Source organism: Oryctolagus cuniculus, chromosome 13, assembly GCF_964237555.1.
Source record: "Oryctolagus cuniculus chromosome 13, mOryCun1.1, whole genome shotgun sequence".
Lineage (NCBI taxonomy): Eukaryota > Metazoa > Chordata > Mammalia > Lagomorpha > Leporidae > Oryctolagus > Oryctolagus cuniculus.
The window spans coordinates 1,934,965-1,953,362 of NC_091444.1; the positions used below are offsets into that span (position 1 = coordinate 1,934,965).

Consider the following 18,398-nt stretch of genomic DNA (forward strand, 5'->3'; position numbering starts at 1 on the left):
CGACTTCCCGGACACGGCGGGTGGGGGTGGGGGGCTGGTCCTCGCCTCGCCCCAGGAGACCCGGGTCTGCTCCGCAGCCCAGCGCCCCCGCTCTCAGCCTCACCCGGCCCGGGCCGCAGGGTCTCTCCCCATTGTTTCCCCGGCGTCCGCCGCAGGGCCTGGCGTTCCTCGCGTGTGCGGGACAGTGAGGGGCGGCGAAGCGCACAAAAGACGCAGGAGGCGCTCGGCGCGGGAGGGTCCGCTCTGGGCGCCCGCGAAGCGCCCAGCGCGCCTGGGAGCAGAACACCCCCTTCCCGCGGGCGGGGCGTCGCCGGCCTCCGCGGGGGTCACGGAGGCCCGGGCCGGCCGCTGCTGGATCTTTCCGGACCCCCAGCACTCGGGTCCAGGCAGGCAGGGGGCGATGGGCAGCGGCGCCCAGCGCTTCCCTCCAGCGCCGCTTCGCGCGCGTCGCCGGGCTCGGCCCACCTCGCAGCCCCGGGCGGGTGCGGCGGGCCCAGCCTGGCCAGGGACCAGGACCCCGCGGCGGGCGGGGGACGCAGCGCTGCCCGCAGCGGGGCCCCCAGCCGGCCAGGGTCTCCGCGGGGCTGGGCCCAGGAAGGCCGGACCGGACACCGGGCCTCCTCCCGCCGGCGCGGGCGCGCGCGCTCCGCCCCTCCGGCCGCCGGGGCAGCCCCTCGCCAGCCCTTCCTCCCCGGCGGGAGCGGGGCGCGCGGGAGCCGGGCACCGGGCGCGGGCGGGCGGGCGGGCGGGTCCGGCCGCGCGGCTCTCGTGCGCGCGGCTGCCGGGGAGGCCCCGCCCCCGCGCCCGCGCGCCCCTCCCGCCGCCGGCCCCGCCCGCCCTGCCGCCCGCCGGGGACGGTCGCCGGCCGCGCTGCGTGCCCACTGTGCGAGCCGCCGCGCTCGGGGCCGGGGAGCGGGCCGCGCGCCGCCGCTTCGCGCTCACGCCCGCGGGCCCGCCCGGGGCTCGGCTAGGGCCGTGCAGGGAGGGGGCCGAGCCGGACGCGCCGTGGCCGAGGGAGAGGAGGAGGAGGTGGAGGAGGAGGAGGAGGAGGAGGGGCCGGCGAGGCGGACCGGGGCGGGGGGCCGCGGGGGCCGCCTCAGCCCCCCGCGAGCGCCCGAGGTAAGCGGGCCGGGGCGCGGCGGGCAGGGGAGGCCTGCGGGCGCCGCGGTGTGGGGTGTGGGGTTCGGGGTTCGAGCCGCTGCGGGCCGGGGCCGCTGCGGGGCCGAGGCCGGGCCGGACTTTACCGCGGGCCCGGCCCCGCGCACAGCCCCCGGACTTGGCTGGCCGAGGCTGGGGCGGCGGAGCCGACTCTCCCGGTGCGTTCTGCCGCGCCGCCCGAGGACGCGGGGCTGTGCGCGCTGCGGCCCCGGACGCCTGAAGTGCCGGCCTCTCCGGGGTGCCACGCGTGCCCGGCGCGGTCCTCCGTGGCGCCCCCCGCACCCCGCCGAGGGGCTCTTCCCGGTCAGTGTGTGCGGGGCGCGGCGGGGCCCGGGGTCCGAGGCTCGGTGGCCGGGTGCTGGCGCCGGCCCCGGAGCGCGCGGCCGCAGATAAAAATACACAACCGCGTCCCCCGGGAGGCGGGCGCGCTTCCGAGAGGAGCGGTAGGTTTCCAGCTGGAAGTTGACGAGCTCTGAGCTGTCTCGAGGAAAATCGTTTTAAAAGAGACACGGTTCTGCTGTTGTGCCCGGGTTCCGGGCCTGGGGTGACTCTGGCCGTGACCTGCCCTGGCCACCCGGGCCTCGGCGGGGACGCGGGCTCCCCGGAGCGAGCGCGGACCCTTTGGGGACCTGGCACCTCCTGCCCTGGCACGGGCGGGCCTTCCAGCCCAGGGGACTCGCCCTCGCTCGCCCTTCAGCTGGGCGGAGTCCAGGCCTTCAGGGCAGAGCCGCGCGGGGGCAGGTGGAGGTGTTCCCAATTGGAAGTCCAGAGTGCCGAGTTTGGGGGCCTTCTCCCCTGTTCTGTGCTGCTCCGCCTGGGACCACGGGGTCCGTGGCACGCATGCCCAGGTGGCCTTTTTGGAAGTGCCTTGATTGGACAAAGGCCATGGATTTGGACTTGGTCACCTCTCTTCGGTCTGCGACTTTCGAAGTGGGAAGTGCCAGGGAGAAGGGAGCTGAGTGTGTGTGTGTGTGTGTGTGAACATCAAACCTGCCCGGATCCTGGAGTCAGCCTAGAAGTGTCACACCGTCGGCAGACACGGCTCAGAGGGGCCGTCAGGCACTTCTGCAGCCCGGCCTCCGACCCCACCAGGCCGATGCCCACTGGTGGGCGGTGGGGAGGCCTGGCACCCTGCACTGTTGGAAGTTCACGGGGCAGACAGTTCCACTTGCTGGCTCTGTGTTCTTGGCTGGCCATGTGTGCCCTCCCCGCCCTGGGTCACTTTGTCATTTCTGGCACGGGTGGGCCGCTGTCTGCGGAGCTGAGCTCCCTGGAGACTCACAGGGTGCGGGTCCGCAGCCTGCCCTTCCCTGGTGCTGTTTGCTGGGCCTGAGCACAGAGCCCCTGTCTCCGGCAAGGAGCAAGGCGGTTGGTTTGCCGCGCTGTTGGCTCAGGGACCAGGCAGGCCAGGAGAGCTGCATCCCGCGTGGCGTGGTCCTCATGCCTCCCATTCCCAGGGTGGGGTTGTCTGTTTGTGGTCAGGGAAGAGGACATGGCAGGCTGGGAGGGACAGTGAATGTCAAGGCCGGAGGTGGATTCACAGCAGATGCCGCCCCCGGTCCTGTGGCTCCCAGGAGTAGGCACAAAGGCCCTGGGGTTCTGTATCCTTGGAGGTTTCCTTCCAGCTCTGCTGTGAGGGTGGCCCTCGCTGTGTTGGGGCCCTCTGCCTCCAACCCAAATCTAAAGCGGGGGGCCGTGTGGGCAGAGCTTGCTGGGGCGGTCCTGGGCCTGCTCACCAGGGTGTGAGATGGCAACTCAGCAGGCAGGGGCGAGGGGGGCTGGCCGGGGGACTGCACTCCGTGTCCATCAGGTGTCCTGGCGGTGGACCACAGGCCTGTGTGGAAATGCTTCTTGTAGAAGTCGGTTTGCTAGGACGTAAATCAGCCTGTGCATCCGGTACCTGGGAGTGCATGGGAACCTACAGCCTACGAATGCTGCCTAGGAAACGGATACAGTGTAGCCCGCTCCCAGGGTGGAGAGAGGTTCCCGGAGGTCACACAGCTGTGAGCACCCGGCACAGCCGCACAGTGCTAGGAATTGGTGGCTTTTTAGTAAACAAGTGCATTTTTGACCACCGCATGGTGCCCCTTGAGCTCCAGTTCCAGAAGGGGGCGGCGTGTGCTTAATCAGGTTCTTGATAAGACACGAGTGGGAGTGGTGCTGGGCCAGCGTCAGATGATGCTGGGGACACTGGCAGCGCCGGCAGAGGCCGGGCGCTGGAGAATGGCAGAATGGAGCTGTATTTTAAAGGACGGTGACGGTTTTGACTTCCAGAGATCATAATTCAGGAGCCGATCTGGCAGCAGCCTGTAAATTATCTATGCACGTGTTTTTGCAGTAGGCAGTTACTTAGCTTGACTGTCCGGGTTCTGAGTTTAATTTTACAAGTTACAGTTGCAACAAGCAGCAGCATGACAGGCTGTGGTTGTGCAATTCCAAGGCGAGCCTGGCTGGCGGGAGCAGACCCGAGCCCCCGCCGGGGTCTGCAGGCTCTGGGCTCTCGGAGCTCCTCCACTGTGCTCTGCCGTTCCCTGTGCGCTCAGAGACCCCCTTCTTGGCGGCCGCTCCCCGCCTGGGGAGCCGGGCGCCCGGAGTCAGCCCAGGGAGTGAAAGGGTGCAAGGTCTCAGCCCTCGGGGAAAATCCGCCGGTCTCAGTCGGTCTCAGTCGTAGGCATCCCCAGGCCAGTGTAGGGGTTCCTGGAGCCGGGCCTGCAGTGGGACTCTCTTTGACAGGAATGGGGGCGTGGCCAGCCTGCTGGTTTGTGGCAGGGCAGGGGCAGTCCTCACCTGGGACCTGGGGGAGGGGCCCTGCCTGTTGTCCCCATGCCTCCTTTGACTTCTGCTGGGCTGCGGGGTTTTCCCAGCTGCGGTCTCCCTGGGAGCAGAGCCTGGACACAGCAGCAGCTCCGCCTCCTGGTCTTTTCAGTTCCCTCCACCGCCTTCACCGTCGCCCCGAGCCCCCGCACTCCCTGTCTCTCCCCTCCTCTGCCACAGGTCCCTGCCACCTCCCATCCCGCCCGCTTCACCCCCTGGCCCTCAGCCGTGGCTTCGTGTCTCGGTGAGCGTCCAGGGCTCCTCCCTCCTGCCTGCCTCTCCCAGCGGCTGCTCCCGGCCCCCAGGGCCCGTGCCCGTCCTGCCCTGCCCGCCCACTCCCCCTCAGCCCTGTGCTGCACATACGTGCCCCTGCCTGCCTCCCTGCACACGCGTGCATGGAGATGGTGGCTGCCGTCCACACCTGTCTGCCAGGTGGGTACTGCGGCTTCCCGCTCTCTGCTCTCCCTGTGGCGTGCTGACTGTACCAGCCCGAGGAGAGCGCTGCTGCCTCGCTGGGCTGCTGCCTCCCCAGTTGGGTAATCGGTAAAGGAAACATCTTGATGCTTATTGTGATTTTAAAGGTTTGCACACAAATCCTGAGAAGCATGTCAGAGGTTCCCCTAAGAGCCACCGAAAGGCTTTGTCGCACCCCAGTCACAGAAGTTGACTTCTTCGTTATTGGTATTTTTTTTCCGTCCCTTGGTTAAATCAGTGCTGGTTAAATAAATATTACTCTAACTTAAACCACATTTTTTCTCATTTATTGTGGTTTTATTGCATTCTGGGAGAATTTTATAAGCTCGTGGGACACATTGATGCCAAGCAAAGTGCTTTAGCTGCGACCCGGTGCCCTGCGCTCCCGTGAGTGTGCAGCCTGTGCTGGTCGTTTCGGTCGGTCAGCGGGAAGAAAAGCGACAAACTGAGGATGGCGTCCGGGAGGAGCAGCCGCGTGGACTCCCCACACAGTGTCTGCAGAGAGCTGCCCCTCGCGGGTGGTGGTCAGGCCCCCGCCAGTGTCCCAGGTGGCGTCCAGGAGGAGCAGCCGCGTGGACTCCCCACGCAGTGTCTGCAGAGAGCTGCCCCTCGCGGGTGGTGGTCAGGCCCCCGCCAGTGTCCCAGGCGGCGTCCAGGAGGAGCAGCCGCGTGGACTCCCCACGCAGTGTCTGCAGAGAGCTGCCCCTCGCGGGTGGTGATCAGGCCCCCCCCCCCCACCCCGGTGCCCCAGGCTTCTAGACGGAGCTGCTGGCAGCCATGCTCCGAGTGCTGGGCTGTGCGGCAGGTTCAGGCCGTTGTCACCCGTCTGTGGTGTCCACTGGCTGGGACACGGCACGCCTTTCTTGGCTGTCATTGGGGAGGTGAGTGTGGGTGCAGCGCTGCCAGCCCCAGGGGTCGCTTGCTGCTCCAGGCCCCTCCCCAGCCTGGTGGGTCAGCCGGTGGTGGTTTCCCGCATCACCCCGGGAACTGGGCAGGCCAGGGGTGGAGGGAGTGGCCGCAGGCCTCCAGACGAATGCTCACCAAGTTCACATGGGTCCCCTCTGCAAGCTGTGCCAGCAGCAGTTTCCCTAAGGCCATTGCCCAACAGCTCTTATCAGGGCCAGGCTATAAAGGGATGAGAACACAAATCTCATTGTGTGTCTCAGGCAGGCTCTGGATAAGGAAGTGAGAATCCGGGAACCTCTGGGTTGCTCAATATTGGCTGGAAACGCAGTGTTCTGGTGTCTGTACCAGGAATCCCTGGCCGCTTGCACTGAGCTTCCCAGGAAGTCCTGCGCGCAGCCTCCGCGGCTCAGCCCCAGGTCCGCTCCCCTCTGCCGTCTCCCCGCATCCTGCACCGCGCGTGTGCGGCGTTGATGGTCACTCACGCACACGTCGTCCCCAGCTCCCCTGTGCTGGCCGCTGCCCTGCCGCGGCGCCTTCTGGTTCCGACAGAGCCCGGAGGCTCCGGCTGATGGACAGCGGGTCCTTGGGCTCGGGGTTTGTCTCCGTGAAGACCCCAGTGGGGAGTGCAGCCTGCGGGGCAAAAGCTGATGGGGATGTTTTGCTTGCCTGTTGGGCCAGGGTTGCGGCGCCTCATCCCCGCCACTCGGATCATTCGTGGGGCAGGCGTGAGTTTGGTGGCTGACGCCCTGTGTCATCTCGGTGCCTGGCACTGGGGAGAGGCTGCAGAAATGGAGATAAAAAGCCGTGCCCTGCCTGTGCTGGTGCTGCTGGCATGCAGACACGCCATGGCGGTGAGATGGAGACGCTCCCCACTGTGTGGTGGGGACACGCTGCACCCCGGCTTCCCCAGGCAGCCTTGATCGATTCTCACGGCACAGCACCGTGTAGGTGATGATTGTATGCCCCCCGACGCCCAGAATGGTCCAAATTTGGACCCTAAGTTATGTGGCTCCCCGAACTTGAGACATGGGGTGGGGGGACCCCTGGGGGTTCCACAGGAGACCGCCCAGTGCCACTTACATTTCTGAACTATTGAAGGGTCTCTAACTTCTAATCTTTCCGATTGTGGGGTACTACAGAGTCGTAGGCCGGTTCACAGACTGGCATGTGGGGACAAAGGCGTTTCCCACGGGAGACTCCCAGTGATGTGGAGCCACGGGGGGGCGGCTTATGCCCGTGGTGGAGTTGGAGGTGGGGAGGTGATGCGGGGCGTATATGTCTGGGTTTGCCTAAAATGTGCGCCGCCGTGGGGGAGGGGCAGCATTCGGGGAGAGATGTGGTTTGCAGGATGGGTGGGAGGCGGAGCGTGCTGTGGCACCAGCGTGGTTCCGCCTGCAGTGGACAGAGGGGACAGCCAGGAGATGGAGTTGTGTGCAGAACTGGTCAGGCCCCATGGGAAGCTGGGTGTGGATGGTGTTGTAAGGGGCTGACGGTGACAGTCTCTGTGTGGATCAGGTGCGGGAGGGGAGGCCAGGCTCTGGGGGAGGAACCGGGCTCTGGGGTGTGTGGGGCCCTTGGGGTGTGTGTGTGTGTGTGTGTGTGTGTTTAATTTATTTGACAGGTAGAGTTATAGACAGTGAGAGAGAGAGAGAGAGAGAAAGGTCTTCCTTCCGTTGGTTCACTCCCCAGTGGCCGCTACGATCCGAAGCCAGGAGCCAGGTGCTTCCTCCTGGTGTCCCATGGGATGCAGGGCCCAAGCACCTGGGCCATCCTCCACTGCCTTCCCAGGCCACAACAGAGAGCTGGCCTGGAAGAGGAGCAAGCGGGGAGAACCTGCGCCCGTATGGGGTGCTGGCGCCACAGGCGGAGGATTAACCTAGTGAGCCGGCCCTGGTGTGTTGTCTTAGGTGCGGATGCTTAGGTGTGTGAAACCCTGGTCAGGAATTCAGCAGAGGGTCGGGCGGGAATGGGAGCCGGATCTCAGCTCTGTCTTTTTCCCAGGGACTCAGTCCCCGGGTTCCGCCTGCCCCGGACGGTTCCCCGTCCTGTGATTCCTTCATGGGTGCTGCTGCTGCTTCGCCCGCTGGGAGGTCCGCGGGGCCAACTCTGCGTGTTCTCGCTGCCTCGCGTCAGAAGGACGCCAGCCGCACAGAGTGGGAAGAGATGGATGCACGCGGGATTCTGTAAGCGTGGCCGTCGGGGCTGCTGCCGTGTGACGTGGGGTAGCCCGGGGAAGGTGTGTGGGAAGGGAACTGACGCTGAGCTCCGGGTTTCTAAGAGTCGCAGAGGACACCCAGGGCCTGCCAGCAGAGACGGGTGTCTGGTTGCAGGAGCGCAGGCTGGGGCAGGCTCCCTGGGGGGGTGGTGCTGTGCGTAGGGAGCCCCTTGCCCACGGCGTCTGTCCTGGCCTCAGCCGCCACTGAGGGCCCTGGTGGCGGCGGGGGGGGTGGGGGTGGTGGGCATCACTGCCCAGCTCCAGCTTTGGGGTCTTGGCCCTGGGTGGGGGTGCGCCGGGTGGATGTGCCGGGCGAGGCTTTGTCTTGGGTGACAGCAGCGGCCCTCTGAGGGGGAAGGAGGGGCTCACGGGCTTAGGACCCTGACCGAGGGCTTGCGGCTTGTGCTGAGAGGGCCGGGACCACTCCTGGCCACTCTGCCTCCCACACTCTCCCCTCCCATGCAGGTTCTTTATGAGGGAAGTCAGACGCTGTGCGTGTTAGATTTCCTTTCTGACAAACGAGGAATGCTTCTTGCTTTTAACATTGCCATATTATCATTATCATGCCTAAATCTTTTATTATTTTTTTTAAAGATTTACTTATTTTATTTGAAAGAGTTACAGAGAGAGAGAGAGACAGACAGAAAAAGAGGTCTTCCATCCGCTGGTTCACTCTCCAGATGGCTGCAACGGCCGGGACTGGGCCAGGCTGAAGCCAGGAGCCAGGAGCTGCATCTGGGTCCCCCATGTGGATAGCAGGGTCCAAACTTGGTCCATCTGCTGCTGCTTTCCCAGGCCATCAGCAGGGAACTGGACTGGAAGTGGAGCAGCCCATGTGGGATGCTGGCATCTCAGGAGGTGGCTTAACCCACTGTGCCACAGTGCCAGCCACATGCCTAAATCTTTTAAACAACAGTTCATTAATATCAGATATGCAGTCAGAAGGCAAATTTCCGTGACTGTCACGTGATTTTTGGAAATCTGATTACATCAGGATTCAGACAGTTTCCACGCCTGCGAGGTGCACCTGTCTGTGCCTGTTTTTCCTTCTCCCTGGTGGCGTATTCGTGGTAGAGATGGGGACTTGTCCTCCAGGGCCCCCGGCGTCCGTCCTCCCTGGTTCTCCTCTCCCTGCCTGGTTCCTGGGCTTTGGTCTGAACTGGAAGCTTCTCCGGAGACTCGGGCAGGAGTCTGCCCCGCGTCAGGGCTCTGAGACTCGTTCCTGTCGGGCTGCCCAGTGGATTTAGGTGTCGTCAGTCTGGCCTTTGCGTTGTGGTTTGCCCAGCGCCTCCCAGGACCGTGGGTGGCAGCTGTCTGAGCGGGGTTTGCAGGGTGGGACGCCGTCACCCCTTCTGGAGCTTGGGGCATCCCGGGCGCGGTGCCTGGAGGATCGTGGGTGCTGGGCCTCTCCACCGTGTGGAGCCGGCGTTTGGGGCCGGGACTTGGTGCCATCCCCGAAGGAGACCCCTGTGATCACTTTTTGGGTATTTTTAAAAGGATGGTGGGGCCGGCTCTCTGCTGTGGCCTGGGAAAGCAGTGGAAGATGGCCTGAGTGTTTGGTTCCCTGCGCCCACATGGAAGGCCTGGAGGAAGCTCCTGGCTCAGCTCCAGCTGCTGCAGCCATCTGGGGAGTGAACCAGTGGATGGAAGACCCCTCTCTCTCTCCCTCTCTCTGCCTCTCTGTAACTCTGCCTTTCAAATAAATAATAAATCTTAAAAAAAAAAAAAAAAAAGCCTGGTGGTGAGCCCGTGAGTTTTAACTCAGCATCCGCGTTTCAGTCCCTTGCACCTGTTCATTGCGAATCTGCAGGTACACAGCCGTCTGCGGTCACGGCTGCCTTGCGTGTTCCAGCTCCAGAACTCAGGGGACACGGTACGTGGGTGCCTCCGTGCAGGCGCGAGGGTCGCCGAGAGCCGCTGCTTCCAGGCCTCCTCAGCGTGTGCATATTTGCCTGCATGTGTGTCCCCTGGGACATGGGCAGACCCTGTGTGTGTTATGTACGGTTTTGTGTATGCATGTGTGTGTGGCATGTGAGTCTGTGTATAGCCCCCAGGTGCGTGTTTACACGTGTTTCTGTTAGTGTGCACACAAGGTTAGCACAGGTTAGGGTCTCGCCTTTTGCACTGAACAGTGCATCTCAGACGTCACTGCAGAGCCACCTACCAGGACACTTTGAAAAGTCCGTGGAGTGGCCCTGGCCTTCAGGGTTAAAGCCCCAGAAGCCCACGTTGCTGCAGCTGGGTTTGGTTCCTGGTTCAGGCTCCTCACTGCAGCGGTGGCTCAAGCGCTTGGGTTCCTGCTCCCTCGTGGGAGACCTGCATTCCGTTTCTGGCTCCTGGCTTTGCCCCAGCCAGGGGACGTCGTGCGCATCTGGGGAGGGAACCGGCCGCTGGGAGCGCTGTCTCTCCCTTTCTCTAATAAATAATAATAATAATAAAAATGGAAAAGGGCATTGCAAACTATGTTTTCTTTGATGAAGAATCTTGAAATCCGTCCGTTTTTTCGTAATGCGTTTCCCGCGAGCTTTCTGAAACCTCGCCCCCGAAGGCCTCGCGGTGTTTTCGTGGGAGCGGAAGCTGTTTTACAGAAGGGTCAGGAGCGTTTCTGCGTGAGTTGCTTGTCCCGCGTCCCCTCTTGTGGGGGGTGGAGAGTGAGGCTGACCGAGGCGTTGTGTATCCTGGGCTGGGGGCTTCCTGTGCTCGCGGGCCTGGAAGGGGGCCCTGCAGTGGGGTCCCTGGCCGGGGTGAGCGCGCTCGCCATTGGCAGGAGCCCCCGATTCTCCAGGTTCTCTGTGGCGGACAAGGCCATGTCTTGCGCCAGGCTGGCCACGGCTGGGTGGTGGGGACTCTCTGGAGGAGGGTCCCGGGGGTCTCCCCGCTGGGAGCTGGCACTCTTCCGCTGTTCTGCGAATTGTCTTTTGGTGTTTGTTGTCCATTTTTGTAGGATCGTATGGGATTTTTTGCCCCGTTATGTTAGGAATTCAATGCATCATCTTTACAGATGATTTTCCAGGTTTATGACTGTGACGGTCGACTTCAGGTGTCAACTTGACACGGTCAGGGCCCGGAAACCTGGAGACCCTCGTTCTGGGTGCGTCTGTGGCTGTGGTTCCCGAGAGCCTGGGGTGGGTCTGAGTGGAGCGGGCTGGAGGGCTGGGGAGAATCCCCGTGGGAGGTGTCGGTCCCTGGTCCTGGGAGCTGGTGTGCTCAGCCGCCTCCCTCCTTGCGGCTGCCGGCACCCTGGGCCTGCGCCCACGGGGCTCTGGGACTCACACCAGCACCCGCTGGCCGCTGAGCAGGTCCTGGGCCCTCTCGGTCCCGTGAGCCAGCTGCCGGGCAGCTGCCCGTTCGCATCGGCGTGTGCACGTCCCGGGTTCCGTCTCTGCACGGCACCCTGCACAGTGTTTCCATGGGAACTGCGTCTTTTGCCATGGACAGTTTAGTCTTCCTTTATTGCCTGTTGGTTCTGAGTCAGGATTTGAACACATTTCTTCCCGTCTGGGTTCTAGAGTGATGCTGTCCAATAGAAATAAATAAAATACAAACCACACATGAATGCATATTTTTCACAGTTAAGAAATGAAAAAACAGGTGAAACTAATTATAATGATCTACTATATTTAGCCTGATAGATGGTGTTTTTTTTTAAAGCTCTTCATTAGTGCCTTTTTTTTTTTTTTAAGATTTATCCTATTTATTTAAATGGCAGAGTTACACAGTGAGAGACAGAGGTCTTCCATCCACAGGTTCACTCCCCAAATGACTGCAACAGCCAGGGCTGGGTCAGGCTGAAGCCAGGAGTCAGGAGCTTCCTCTGGGTCTCCCACATGGGTGCAGGGGTCCAAGCACTTGGGACATCTTCCTCTGTGTTTCCAGGTCATTAGCAGGGTGCTGGATCGAAGTGGAGCAGCTGGGACTCAAACCGGCGCCATATGGGATGCTGGCACTGCAGGTGGCAGCTTAACCCACTGTACCCCAATGCTGGCCCCTAGCCCAGTATATGAAAATTATTTCAATATATAATCCATGCTTAAGAAATACTTTATGTTCGGTTTCATGCTGGACTTTCAGGGGCTGACGAGTAGCTTGCATGTTTAGCATACTGCAGCTTCGTCAGTAGTTTTCATCAGAGGGGCTTGGTCTGTATTGAGATTCCACGGATGGTTGAAAACAGTAAATTCACAAAACCAGCTTGTCCCAGGTCTTTTGAAAAGTTTTACAACAACTGAATTGAATCAGTTTTTCCATTTCAACTTCAACCAATTAAAAGGAATAAACCGGAGTTCAGTTTCTCGTCACAGTAGCCGAGCTCTGGACACGCGGTGGCCACACGTGGGTGACGGCCAGCTTTTCGGACGGTGTTAATTGCAGAGTCACCCTGGTTAGCTGTGTGTGGTTTCATGGTGACATTCAGCCCCATGAATGGCGCCCGCGTTGGGGGCTGACCCAGGTTTCTTCTCCTGGCACACAGCTGTGCGTCACACACGCCGGCCGGAAGCCCCCGCCTGCCCATCTGAGCTGTGTCCCTCCTGCCTCTCGTCCCTTGGTCTGTTCCTCCGGGTTCCCGTGCCCCATTATTTTAATCACATGTTTTACCACGAAGGCCACAGTGAGAATGCACGTCAGCTCTGCCAAACTGGCGGATGTCTGTCCACACCTAGTGTTGGCCAGGACACGGAGCAGGGCGGTGCTTGGGGGCACTCACACGTGTGCAGGGGCGTGCAGCGCGGTGCTTGGGGGGCACTCACATGTGTGCAGGGGCGTGCAGCGCAGCGCTTGGGGGGCACTCACACGTGTGCAGGGGCATGCAGGGCGGTGCTTGGGGGCACTCACATGCGTGCAGGGGTGTGCAGGGCAGTGCTTGGGGGCACTCACACGCGTGCAGGGGCGTGCAGAGTGGTGCTTGGAGGCACTCACGTGTGCAGGAGCCTGCAGGGCAGTGCTTGGAGGGGCACTCACATGTGTGCAGGGGCGTGCAGGGCGGTGCTTGGGGGGCACTCACACGTAGGGGCGTGCAGGGCGGTGCTTGGGAGGTCACTCACACGCGTGCAGGAGCCTGCAGGGCAGTGCTTGGGGGGTCACTCACGCATGCAGGGCAGTGCTTGGAGGGGCACTCACATGCGTGCAGGGGCGTGCAGGGCGGTGCTTGGAGGCACTCACACGTGCAGGGGCATGCAGGGCGGTGCTTGGGGGGCACTCACACGCGTGCAAGAGTGTGCAGGGCGGTGCTTGGAGGGGCACTCACGCATGCAGGGGCGTGCAGGGCGGTGCTTGGAGGGACACTCACACGCATGCAGGAGCTTGCAGGGTGGTGCGGTGTCTGCAGTCAGCCGTGCATGTCTGCAGCGTGGAGCAGGGGTGCCTTTGTGGCCCCGGTGAGGGAGGCCTCTGAGGAGACGTGCAGGGGCGGGTTGGGAGGTGCCCTGGGCAGTGGAGGAGCAGGGTGGGGGCGGGACCCCGCGACCTCGTCTACTCAGGCTTCAGGGAGTGCTGAAGGGCAGCTGGCCACAGTGGGTGCAGCGAGGGAGGGGGTCACTTCTGGGAGCTGCAGGACCTGGGATGTCGTGGCGGGCACAGAGTGACCGGGAACCCGGCCTGTGCCACGTGATCATTCCCTCCCAAGAGAGGCAGCAGCAACAAAACCCAGCCCCAGAGCTCAGGGAACCGCATTCCCGCTCCAGGAGAGCCGGCGCGTTTTAACTGGTCGTGTGAAAGACCGGAGACGGGAATTTGCTGTGAGTGTCGTGTACCCGCGTGTGCAGCCCGAGCACCGCCGGGCGCCCGTGCAGCTGGGCCGGGGGCACTGTGGTGCTGAGTGGTTTTCCGGTGCCATTCATGCAAAGTGAGCATCAGGGCTGCTCCTTGTGCCGCGCGCAGCGTGTGCGCTAATGCGCGCGCTCTGTCGAGTTGCCCTTGGAGAGTCTGGCGTGGCCTGCGCCACCGCGAGGCACAGAGGTCGGGCACACGTGCGGCCCCTGAGGGGCCCTAACGCAGGTGGGCGGGCTCCAGGGCCCGCCAGCCCAGCGGCCGTAGCAGCCTAGTGGTGAAGGTGCCCGGGCCCCACACTGGTTCCGTGCAGGCTCTGGCTGCTCGCTTCCTGCTAATCAGCCTGAGAGCAGCTGGGTTCCTGCCACCCGAGTCGGAGACCTGGGTTGAGGTCCTGGCTTCCAGCTCCGGCCCTGGTGCAGCTCGTCTCTTGCGGACATTTGGGGAGCGGACCAGCAGATGGGAGCTCCCTGTCTCTCTGCCTCTCAAATAAGTCGAGAAAAATTCAGACCACGTCAGTATGAGGGCAGACTCGGCAGTCCCGTCTTGCCGTCTGGAGAGAGCGTGTGGGGAGGAGAGCGCCTATCCTGACACCGAAGCCGCCTTTGTCTCCCTTCTCTTTACCACGTTTGAGTTTTGCCCAGTTTGCGTGGGTTCCAGTGTCCACGGAGAGGCTTTCTCTTTTCTCTTTCTCCGATGAGATTTTTATGATGCAGTAGTCAGGGCAAAGTCTCCTACATGTGTTTTGATTTTTCGCTCTTTTTAAAATCGTCTTATCTCAGACTGTGGAGAACCAAACAGCATGAAATAAGCTCTGTGGTTAACACGGGGGGTGGGGGGGGGCAGTGTGCTCCTGGGACTGAGCCCCCAGCTCCCCCACCGGGACAGCTCAGGTAATGGCCGGGGCGAGGGGCCCAGGGTCAGGCAGTGACGGCCTGGGAGGAAGAGAGGCAGAGGAGTGGCCGTCAGCCGTGCTCGGGCACCGTGGGACCGTGGGATCCGTGGTGGTCGGGTCTGCTTGGCCTCCGTGCACAGAAGCAGCCCCGTTGCTCCTCCAAGGGGGGACTCGAGCACCTCTGGGTCCCACTGCGGTCTGGTGGGCCGGCTCGCCGTACGTGCTGAGTGGCCGGAGCCCGCTGGCCGCATGTGCACTGGGACGAGTGGGCTGTGTCTGCCTGGCACCCCCACCCCGTTTCTCTCTGGCACTGACCGTGGCTGTGGTGCCTGTGGCATCCACAGTGGGAGGGAAGCCTCCAGGGGTCCCTCCGTGGTGCTTCTCGTAATTGAATGAACACACAAAGCTCAGGTCTCGGCCCCCTCCCCCTTTGCCCTGGAGCGAAGCTGCTGAATGAACGCCTGCCCGCGACCCCCAGACCCTGGCGCCCCTGGTCCCACAGGGCTCCCAGGCGTGAGGTCGGGGGTGGTGGAGGAAGGGGCCTCCGCAGCTCGGGGCGGGCCCGGGTCTGGGGTCTGCGGGGGCGTGGCCTGTGAGCGGGTTCGGGAGCCATCGGGGGTCTGTTCTCATTTCCCTTCTTACTGGCTTTGTGGCTGCAGGTGATGGGCGCGAGAGAGTGCGGTGGACAGTTAATAGCGCGGCGGTCCCGAGAGGAGGCAGTGCGCTAGTTGGGGACCGTGGGGCTGAGCAGCATGTCCGTGTGGACCGGCTGGTGACCCCGTCCAGGAGAACCGCTGTTAGAACTGGTGCGTGGGCGAGTGCGGAGACCGGGTCACTGCCGGCAGTGGCCTGCAGCTGGCCACGGAGAGGACCGCCCCCTGTGGGGGTCGCTGCGCCTGCTGTCGTCTTTGCCGTTTTCATCCATCACGCGTGTGTCAGTCTGGATCCGCGAAGGGCTATCATTCGGGCTGCTTGCCGGGCCTGGCAGGTGGCAGCAGCTCCCACGCTGACTGCTGGGGGAGCTCTCCTGTGTTAGGTGCTTGGGAGGAGGGGGCTGCGGCGGCCGTGGAGACTGCCCACGTTCCCGGGGCCATCCGTCCGGTGCCCATCAGGATTCCCCCCTTTCTCTTGCACCCCAATCTGCTGAAGTCTCAGGCGAGGCCGAAATGGCAAATTAGGGTCCGGGTCGGTGCCCTGTTCTCGGAGGTGTCGCGGGTTTGGGCGCCGACCACTTCCTGCTCGAAGCGGAGAGGCTTTGGCCCCGAGGGTCCTTCCTGACACTCACAGTCCCCGTCAGCACCTTCTCCTCCTGCTGTTGGTTCTCGGAACCTCGCCTGGGTGAGTTCTGCCGTGTGGGGAGGCCAGGGCTGGGCTCCCGCGAGTGGCAGCTGTGGGCCCAGGCGTCTGTCGGTGGTCCGAGCCGTGAGTAGGATGGACTCTGGCCTTCACCTCTCCCAGGAGGGCTGTGGGGAGGGGAGGCCTCAGAAATGACCCGTGGGAGGACTTGGGGCCGGGATGAGGGGGTCCCAGTGGATCTTGGAGCGTGACAGCAGAAGGGTCGAGACAGAGAGTGACGGGACTCTCGGCCGTGGGTCCCTGGCTCCTAGCAGGACACCTCGAACCCCTGGGGGAGCAAGACCCCGGGTGCCCCCACACCCCGTCTTTGCCGCACCTCCTGCTGGGGCTGTGCCTGGCTCACCGGGGCCTCCCTGCTGTATGGAGTCCTGGCGGGGCCATGCTGTCACTCACGCCCTCGGTGTGAGAGTGTCTCTGTGTGCATTCCAGTGGCGGCCGGGACGACGCACAGCAGAACAGGGATAAAGCGTGAGCGTCGTCAGACCCGCGAGAAATAAAAGAGAAATATTAGCCATGCTCCACGGAGAAGGAAGTGCAGGGCGAGGAAATGTATGTTTTCAATACGAGTCGGGGTACAATCTATGAACCTAAGTTGAAAATGACACCTGGTACATGTCCCGCAGGGTTCTTAAGGATTTGCCGTCCTGCTGGGGGAGGGTGCGGGGAGAACCAGGGGATGCAGACCTGCGGGTGCTGGACGGGGAACCGGGGTGTTGGACAGACGGCCCTGTCACCCTGTCTCATCTGACGCGTGGCCGATGCTTCAGCGTCAGAATTACCTAACGCTGGGACAAAGCCGGCTTTGCCGTGGCTGTCTTGGGTTGCAGGAGTTGACCCTACCTGCTGGAGTGTGGAGTGACTTAGTGTGAAGACGCGCCTTCATCCGGCCTTGGTTTGGGCGCGGCAGTGAGGCGACGGTGAGAGCCGGTGCCTCCGGTGGATGCGATTGTGCAGGCCGAGGGGCTGCGGTGAGTTTGTGGAGGTGACAGTTACGACGGCTCGTGACCGTATCCAACAAGGACTCGAAGGCGGTTTTGAGTTTGCAGAAAATGCTTTCCCTCGGGCTCTGCATCAGCTGCAGCTGCCTCTCTCGGGCAGTTCCAGAACCTTACGGACACAGGCCGGCGGGATAGACCCAGTCTGGACACAGTGCTTCTGTATTTTAGTGCTGATGTCTTCTGTTTGTTTTTGCTGAAGGTGAATGAGCATATATGGGTAATGGGAACATTTGTGCGCAAATGCAGGAATTTCTGAGGTTCCATCTGGGTTTTTTGTTTGTTTTTATTTGAAACAGAGAGACAGAGACAGAGACAAAGGTAGATACAGAGAGAGAGAGAGAGAGAGAGAGGGGTCTTCCAGCCTCTGGTTCACTCCCCAAATGACCGCGACAGCCAGAGCTGAGCTGATCTGAAGTCAGGAGCCAGGAGCTTCTTCCGGGTCTCCCATGCAGGTGCAGGGACCCAAGGACTTGGGCCATCTTCTTCTGCTTTCCCAGGCCACAGCAGAGAGCTGGATTAGAAGAGGAGCAGCCGCGACTCAAACCGGCACCCATATGGGATGCTGCACTGCAGGCTGGGGCTTTACCCCACTGTGCCACAGCCCCCCACTTCTGGTTCTTAGGTGTTGGCTTTCAAGCAAGCATAGGAAACCTGCTGATGTCTTTGGGTTCTAGAAGGTTCCTCCGCAGGTGGCCTGGGGGCGTTACCGTGTTATCAGTGGCCACGCCCTGACTTGAGTGCCCAGGTGTGTTTATTTGCAGTGAGGCGTGACAGCGGGCAGCTTTCTCTGCACCTTCCAGGTCAGGGCGTGGCTACGGTGTCACACTGAGGCCACATTGTGCGGGCTCGGCCCCCAGCGTCTCCTGTTGCTGGCACTGAGAGGGTGGGGCAGGGGCCTGTGGCAGGGGATCGGGTTGGACTGAATCCCCTAGGGTGGAGCCCCCGAGGTTGGATCTAGTGGCTGGATGGGAGGCCACAGACACAGACAGGCGCACAGCAGGCCTGCGTGCCACGTGATGCCCGGTGCTGCCCCCACGCCGTCCCCACAGGCCGAGCCGGCCGGGCCTCCTGCCGCTGGGCTGTGACCTCCAGCGCCGTGATCCCGGCCTCCCCTTCTCTGAGCCCCTCTCGGATGGTGCCTGATGATGGTGAAGCCGACGGGCACGGGCGGGAGTGATGGGCTGCGTCCGTCGTAAGCCAGCGCTGCTCAGGTCATTGTTGGGGCACCTCTAGGGCGGCCGTCGGCTTCTTTCTGATCTCACTGGGCTGAAGCCGGGAGCCCAGGACTCTGTCTGGGTCTGCGACATGGACAGCCCTTGTCCAACCTCGTGTTTGATGTGTGGGTGATGTCCTCCATGTGCACAGCGACAGCCTCACATGTCCCGTGTGATGTGTGGGTCACGTGGTTGTCCATGTGCACACCCACGGCCTCACGTGTCCCGTGTGATGTGTGGGTCACATGGTTGTCCATGTACACACCCACAGCCTCATGTGTCCCATGTGATGTGTGGTTGATGTGGTCCTTCCTCCATGTGCACACCCACAGCCTTGTGTGTCTGTGTGATGTGCATTACATGGTCGTTTGTGTGTACTCTCACAGCCTCGCGTGTCCCGTGTGATGTGTGGGTCACGTGGTTGTCCACGTGCACACCCACAGCCTCGTGTGTCCTGTGTGCTGTGGGTCACGTGGTTGTCCACGTGCACACCCACAGCCTCATGTGTCCTGTGTGATGTGGGTCACGTGGTTGTCCACGTGCACACCCACAGCCTCGTGTGCCCTGTGTGCTGTGGGTCACGTGGTTGTCCACGTGCACAC

At 62.5% G+C, this 18,398-nt stretch overlaps 1 protein-coding gene across 1 annotated transcript in view; it reads left to right on the forward strand.

Moving 5' to 3' along the window:
* Window positions 1–866: 866 nt before the first annotated feature.
* The window catches only part of C13H1orf21 (chromosome 13 C1orf21 homolog), a 143,259-nt gene continuing 125,727 nt past the window's right edge, over window positions 867–18,398 (forward strand). The window contains exon 1 of the mRNA XM_070055036.1: window positions 867–1,119. The gene's annotated coding sequence lies outside the window, so the exon portion shown is untranslated. The remainder of the gene's footprint in view (window positions 1,120–18,398) is intronic.